Source organism: Simochromis diagramma, unplaced genomic scaffold, assembly GCF_900408965.1.
Source record: "Simochromis diagramma unplaced genomic scaffold, fSimDia1.1 OVJJ01000682.1, whole genome shotgun sequence".
NCBI lineage: Eukaryota > Metazoa > Chordata > Actinopteri > Cichliformes > Cichlidae > Simochromis > Simochromis diagramma.
In genome coordinates, this window is record NW_024387359.1 from 2950271 (window position 1) to 2958280 (window position 8010).

An 8010-nucleotide genomic window follows, 5' to 3' on the forward strand; every position below is an offset into this window, starting at 1 on the left:
TATAACTTCTGCTTATTTTTGTGCTCACATAAGCACAAATCTTCAAGTGTTACATTAGTGATTAACACGACACAACAGTATGAATAAAATACTACAGAAGCAATTGAAAGAAATGCTTAAAGGAGAAATTCACGCAGCATGGAAATCAGAGCACATACAATGCACACAGTTAGTACAAAACTACTAATATAAAGATAGAAAGTTAAAGCAAGTCTACAAATCAGCATTACATTTCAGATGTAATAAAAAGAGACTAGGTGTCAAGGAGTCCCAGAGGCCAGTACGTGGGAGTGGACCAAATGCAGGCACAAACAGAACAGCATTAAGGTTTTCAAAAGCTTTATTATAAACACAGAGATAAGCAATGACAAGACGTGAGTACGTGGTGGGGAATCTCGGACGTGGATGCACAGTAACAGAGGGAGAGTGTGGTTAGGACCTTGCTTTTCCTATATTCCTGAGAAGACGACGGGCAGCCTCCTGGCAGGCATTTGAGTTGTTTAACTTCCGAGGAGTTACGCAGTGGCTTGACGAGGTTACTGAAGGCACAAAGCGATCAAGTTAAGCACATAGCATAAACATGGAATGAGGCCTGGTTACCACCATGAGGTAGCTGACAAACTGGTGAAGAACAGATGACAGAGGACTGGAGCGCACCGGCTTGACTTGGGAAAAGTAGAACATAGGATCTATGCGTATGGATGCAGGGAGTTTAAGTTTAACTGCCATAGGACTGATGACAGACTCAATTTCATAGGGTCCAAAATAGCATGGGGCGAGCTTGTTGGAAAATTGCCTGAGGGGAATGTTCCTGGAGTAAAATTAGGGGCAGGTCTTCTTAGTCGATCCACGTAGCGGTGCTTTCAAACAACGGCCTTTAGTAGCACCTCCCGAGTCCGAGTCCAAATGTGACGACAGCGTTGCAAGTGGTGTTGAACAGAAGTAACAGCGAGATCAACCTCATTCTGAAGGAACAGGGGTGGATGATAACCTAGAGAGGCTTCAAAAGTTGAGAGACCAGTTGTAGATGAGGTAAGTGAATTATGTGCATACTCTACCCAAGGAAGATGCAAAAAGCAGGTTACCGGGTTTAGTGTGGTGACACAGTGGAGGGCAAATTCAAATTCCTGGATGAGCATCTCAGTCTGGCTGTTGGATTGTGGGCGATATCCAGAGCTGAGCCTGACCTTGGCTCCAAGAACGGTGCAGAAGGTCTACCAGACCTGTGAAGTGAATTGAGGACTCCTGTCTGGGAGAATTTTTGTAAGGGTACTGTGGAGACTGAAAATATGACCAACCAGGAGCCTGGTAGTTTCAGAGGCAGAAGGGAGTTTGTCCAGAGCAATAAAATGGGCTGACTTGAAAAACCTATTAAATATTGAAAGAATTACGGACTTCCTGGAAGAAGGCAGGCGGGTGACAGAATTGAATCGAATCTTGAGTGCTGTTCTTGCTTCATGCATAGATGGAGCAGGCGGCCACATAGTCTTTAACATCTCTTTCTGTTCCCCATCAAAAGTGGTGACACTTGATTAATGAAATAGTCCTACTTACACCTACTTACTTGGTGGTGTGAACCCAATGGATGACTGCTGAAAGGGCTGGAATGGGGACATAGCAGTGATTAGGTAGACTGGTACCTGGGTCAGGCTCATCCTGAAGAGCCTGGTGGATTGACGTCCCAGGAGATGAAGCCACCATGAAGGTGGCAGGGAGGATGGTGGCAGTCTCGGGTGGGTCATTGTTGGTGGCAAACTGGCGGGACAAGGCATCAGGCTTGACATTTCTGGAGCCTGGGCAATAGGAAGTAGAGAAATAGAGAAAATGCAATAAAAAAAAAAAAGCTAACGGGCTTGGCTGTCATTGAGCCTCTTGGTGGTTCTTAGTTAAGTTAGGTTCTTGTGATCAGTCCAAATGGTAAATGGTTGTTCGGCTGCTTCTAATAGGTGACACCATTCCTCAATGGCTAATTTTACTGCAAACAGCTCTCAGTTGCCCACATCATAATTTCGCTTGGCTAGAGTGAGGCGACGTGAGAAGAATGCTGTAGCTTGGCTTGTGGCCCTTGTTTCAATTCAATGAAGGCTGCTTCAGCTTCAGGAGACCAGAAATGGTGAGTGAGTGAGTGGTGCAGCTACCTAGCTGTAATTCCGAATGAAGTGACGGTATAAGTTAGCGAAAGTGGGCCATTCATTCACTGCTTGAATCTTTGCTGGGTCGGTCTTCACCCGTCTCCTGCCAGAATATAACCAGAAAAGGTTACTGAAGGAAAGTGGAACTCACATTTTTCTACCTTGAAATATAACCAATTTTCCAGGAGGCGTTGTCCCTCAATACATCATTAACTAGTGTCTGAAAAACCACAGGGGGCATTAGTGAGACAACATAACCAGATATTCGAAATGACTTAGGTGTGCTGCGTTGAATGCACTCTTCCATTTATCCCCTCCCGGATGTGCATCAGGACAGTGGGAGAGTGTAGGGAGAGCAGTAACTAGTGAGAAGTTGATTTGCGGCTTACTTGCAGATAGAGAGTGTAAGGCTCTGGAGGGGGTAGCTGGGTGATCACAGACATCACTAAAAAAGAAAAGAAAATAGAAGTGCAAGGTTGCTGTTAAGATTTGAAAGCCTACAGATTAAGGGAAGAGGATGGTATACCTCGGTACAGGGCCATTAGCATTTGACCCACCTCCAAGCTTTAGAGGCTGACTAATATGCTGAAGTTGGGGTGACACGGAGCAGCAGTAGCAGGTAGGACAGAGATCACACCTACACTATATTGCCAATCCAAATCATTGTATTCAGGTGTTCCAATCACTTCCATGAGCTATGACTATTTCATTAATCATGGAAGTAAATTCCAGCGTGGTTACTGTGATAGGAAGTCCAGTCATGAAATTCCAGTCTGCTAGAGGTATAATAACAAATTGAAGTCGGCAGACACTGAAGCACATAGTGCGCAGAGGCCACCAATTTCCTGCAGTCAGCCGCTACAGACCTCCAGACTTCATGTGGGCTTCAAATTAGCTCTCTGGATTGATGAATCCTGCCTCTCCATCAGGCAGTCTGATGGGGGGGTCCAGGATTTGGGCTTGGGCCCTTAGTTCCAGTGAATGGAACTGTTAATGTTTCAGCATACCAACACATTTTGGACGATGTCATACTCCCAACTTGAAATTTTCTCCAGACATTTATGCATTCATTGTATAAAACATGGACGTAGCCACCAGGACCAGACTCAACATTTGTCTTTTAGCCACCATCAAGTTGTTTTTTGTTTTTCAAACCAGAAGTGACTACATATGGATAAAAAATTGCTGTGCTAGCAAGCTTGGTTGGGAAACTGCATGGATAGGCTGTACAGATGCAACTCAGAGACAGACATATCAGCAGATTAGGGCTAGGTAACAGACCAATAAAATAATCAATCACCAAAACTGAAGCACAAACTTCTACCACAAGCAAGCCTTAATGTTTATATAATCCATTACACAGCTCCAGAATGCAAAACCATTTACAGTAAAGGAGTCCAATTCAATGATGCACAGTTGCTCTAGCAGACTTTGGGACTATTTACAGTCAGCAATAAATGCCCTAACTATGTTTTAAAGCAAATTCACCCCACTCTGAGTTTTTATGAAGGAGTAAACTACCCATAAAGCATTTGTACCAGACTGTAAACATGTGTTTTAATACTGTAAAGTTGGACATTTGTGTAATGGGAGTCTATGGCAATCAACTCCCTTTTCGAGTCAGCCTCTAGTGGCTGCTAGAGGAACTGCAGTTCTTGCCAGTTGTGCATTTGCTTTTGTTCAGCTCCAGATGTTACTTCCAACTTTTCATCTAGTCCAACCAGGTGGTAAAAGCCTTCTTTTGTATCCACAATCATGGAACCCACAGGATCACCCTAAAGGCACCAAGGAACCTTGGATAGGGAATTATTTTTCTTGGTGTTTAGTTGGTCTAACAATCTCATCCAAGTAGTAACAGGCATTTATTACAACAGGAGGATTTAAGGAGATAAAAGGCCAAAGGAAAATAAGACAGAACAGTAAAAATACATTTCAATCTATATAACAAAACAGCTGTAATTTGTAAATGGACTGATTCTTATATAGCGCTTTTCTACTCTCCTGGAGTACTCAAAGCACTCTACACAATACGCCACACTCATCCATACAAATACACACCCTATGCTTCATCAGTGCATTGGAGAGCAAGTGGGGGGGTTAGCATTTTGCCCAAGGCATGCAGACTGGGGGAGCCAGGAATTAAACAACCTTCCGATCAGTAGATGGCCTGCTCTACCACCTGAGCTACAGCCACCCCATAATTCTGTCTTGCAATCCTTATTTATGCCAAATGCAAAACAGAATGTTCATTGTATGCTTTGAGAAAACTGATTCACAGAGACTACTCTTAACTAAGTAGCAGAGTGTATCGAAAATCTATTGATTTTTCTGTGTCTCATTCGTACCCCTGAACCTGTGTGAATATTTAACGAGGACATAACGCCTCACTAGATCTGAACAAAGCTGGGGGACTGTTAATTAGTCTGAGTGCTTTCAATTCCCAGAACAATCCCCCCTCTCTAGCCCGCCAACTTGGTCTCAGATGTGTTCAGGGAACCATCAATTCACTGTAAACCCTAACAATGTCAGGCTACTTTGAATATTTCCTATATGTGTGTTTGTGTCAGCTGTGTAATAATAGAGTGTTTTTTTTTAATGTCAGTGGAAATACTAACACCAGAATACAGAAATAGTTCTGAGTAAAAGTCCTCACATTTCACCAGCATGACTTTAGTAAACTAAAAAAACTAAAATCAAAACTAAAATGGCACATGTTTATTTGTTAATAAAGTAGCAACTGGTTCTATATTATTTTATGTCCAATTTATTCATTGGTTTCTGTCCCTCAGCTTGTCTCTATTGCTGTTTGGCAAAACACTTTACTGTGTTCCTGGTAATAAAAATCAAATGCATTTGGATTGTTTCTTTATGTTTGTACTTTTATGGTCCTGCAAGGCAAAGAAACTGATAAATCCATGCCAGACAACATAGTTAGTTACAAAACAGCCAGGGATATTGGCAACGGTGTGCTCGTATAATCCCTGGGCTTGAGTGTGTGTGCACAAAAATGGAAGCAAGTGATGGTAGATTCATCACTGTGTGATTGCAGTGCTGAAAAAAAACTGAGACAGATTTTTCAGTCAAAAACATAAAGGATGTTGCATGTGAATGCATGTAAAGCAAAACAGTGTTGCAAAAGTAGCCAGAAGAATTGTTGGTTTATTTGCGGTGCAGTGTTCATTATGACAGGCCGAGGTGATGGGAGGGGAGTGACGGTGGAGGCAGACAAAAAGGGCTTAATACAGGTGTCGTTCATTCACATCCAGCATCTCACGCTCTGGCAGTCTCCCACCTCAAAGCCCTGACTGCAAAGCCATGATCAGTGGGCTGGAATCCCTCTGTTTACGCTGCTAAAAATAGATTTCACACACTGTGATGACGTGGCATCTCGTGACAAGACCCCCATCCAGCCTCCCCCTTCTTCCAAGACTCCCCAGCCACTCTCTTCCCTCCTTACTGGTATGCAACTGTCACTCTGGCTACATGACACTTCACATTAAATCTTTGTAGACATCGGACAGGGAGGAATGTGGCATATCCTTTAAAAGAAATGAAAAATTAAAACAGAGGAGGAGAAAATGACAAGAAAAAAAGGAAGTGATAATGTGAATATCTAGAGATGACACAAAGAAAAAGAGAAGGAAGAGTGAATAGATGGACGACAACACAGGGAGAGAGAGGGAGGAGGAGAAGGAGCAAGTGGCAATCAATAATATGACTCATTCTTTCTGCAGTGGCTACTTCCTAACAGCATTCATTAAAGCAAACCTAATCATTTTGGCTAGATAATCAAATCCTGTGAGGCTCCATCTTCTTTCACTCCCTGCCACACACACACTAACAAACACACTCAAATCATTAAAAATGAACCTAAAATGGGAGGAAATAGAACGAGCACATCCATAACCAGTATGCATCTGGCACTGGATCTGCTGATAGGAGTGATAACAAGCAGATGGGTTATTTGTTTGTGGTTTTTTTGTCCATGGCAGCAGCATAATAGTTTGAAACTTTTTTGGAAATCCAAAAACGTTTCGAACCATTAAGCTGCTGCCATGGACAAAAAAACATTCTCTGGCCTCCATTAATCTATCCATTTTTCTCCATTTTCACAGGTGTAATGTAAAGGTGTATATGTGAGTGAGAGAGGGACAGCCAAAGAGAGATATATCATAATTCACTGATTAGCAAGAAAATAGACAAAAATGCCCAATTATGCAACAGCGAGAAATGCACAGAAAGCAATTAAAGTAGGTAACAAAAGATGTTAAAGAGACACGTAGAGATACAATAACTAAGGAAAACACTGCAAAGAAATCAGAGCTTCCAAAAAGCTTCATGGAGGCAAAAAGAGACACAAACATACACACAGAGATAATATATATAAATATTATATATATATACACACAGACCAAAAACAAATACAAAGAGGTAAAAGCTATGAGAAGTAAAGGGTGTGCAAAGAAATGACAAACTGTTGCAGAGATTAAACACCTACAAGAACGCATAAAACAAAGCACAAAAAACACAAAACCATCTAATCAATCACGGATTTAATAAGAGAAGAAGAAGAAGACAAAAACCTGAAAAACAACGACAAGAAGACAGAGAAAAACAGAGGGAAATGACCACAACAACGCACTAAACAACGATGATATGCAAAGCACCTACACAAAATGACCAAAAAGAGATGCAATCGAGAAAAAGGATAGTCACAAAGACGCACGAAATGACTGCAGACGGAAGGAGATCAACCCACAACACAACAGCAGCCATGGGGCAGCTCTTACAACGTTTTACATGTGTCTCCACAGGTGTCCCTTATGTCATGCAAGTTGCCACAGTAGACAGACTAACATTATTCCCCTCACACCACAGTCATAATATATGTAGACTATGCTGCTTAGCTGTTTTGCACTGCTTATGACGGACACCACCTGACCTCTGCAGCCCAAATCAATGCTGCCACAAATAATGCGGGAATTAATTAAACGTTGCATCGCCTCCATTAGTGGAATTAATGAGAGATAGGAGCGTTAATTAGCAGTGACACCGTACAATCGGTCAACAACTGCGGCATCAGGGCGATCGGCGGCTCACCTGCAGTCACGGTCTGTCTGCAGACAACATATCGCGCACATCTCCGGACTTTTCAGAGGATTTTCAGAGGAGACAAGCCGGCTTACAGCGTTATCTTTCATATATTGTACAGTGAAGTGTTAGCGGTGTTCGTTCTGCTGATTTTCCCCCACAAACAGCGCTCATTCCCGGTGTGTTTCCGCCTGTCAAAGCTGCTGTCAACGCCACAGCGGACTACCCGGCCGTCCTGTTCGGGCTTTCCGCTGCAGCGCAGTGTGCTGCCGGTGGCTGCTGATAACATGCCGGGTAAATAGTAATAACAGAACAGGACATTTTTCTGCAGAGCAACAGAGGAGAAAGGCGTCCTCTAGTGGGTCACCTGTGCCAGCTGCGAAATTACTGCTGAAAGAGTGTTCAAGTAAGCAGGGGCGTTTACAGGATTTCTTAAGTGGAGTGGCACGAGATCGACCAAGAACAAGGGGACCAGGACACCACAGTTTTGAAAATATGGGTATTTATATGAAGCCCTGTATTCTCATCCAGACAGTATTAGAACATCATTTTATATTTGACTTTTACAAAATGGTAAAATACAAAGTGTGCCACAGGTGGAAAGCAACATATTTCTTGGTCCCCACACTTCTTATCACTAACAGTATGAAATTTTAGCTGATGTGTAAGAATAGGGTTTAGACACTGTGCGTATGCTGCAAATAGATGAAAATTAAAAGGAGGACAGAAATAAAGGACATAGGAACCCTGCAAATGTGAGAATGAATGGCACACAGAGTATACGGCT

The 8010-nt window shown here is 42.6% G+C and overlaps 1 protein-coding gene across 2 annotated transcripts in view; it reads right to left on the reverse strand.

The window, feature by feature from the left end:
- The window catches only part of LOC120718753 (membrane-associated phosphatidylinositol transfer protein 2-like), a 66864-nt gene extending 59037 nt beyond the window's left edge, over window positions 1-7827 (reverse strand). The window contains exons 1-2 of one of the 2 annotated variants that reach the window (XM_040007434.1): window positions 7233-7827; window positions 1641-1793 (exon numbers count right to left, since the gene is read on the reverse strand). The gene's annotated coding sequence lies outside the window, so the exon portion shown is untranslated. The remainder of the gene's footprint in view (window positions 1-1640; window positions 1794-7232) is intronic. The other variant, XM_040007436.1, reaches the window with a different exon arrangement.
- Between the last annotated feature and the right edge of the window lie 183 nt (window positions 7828-8010).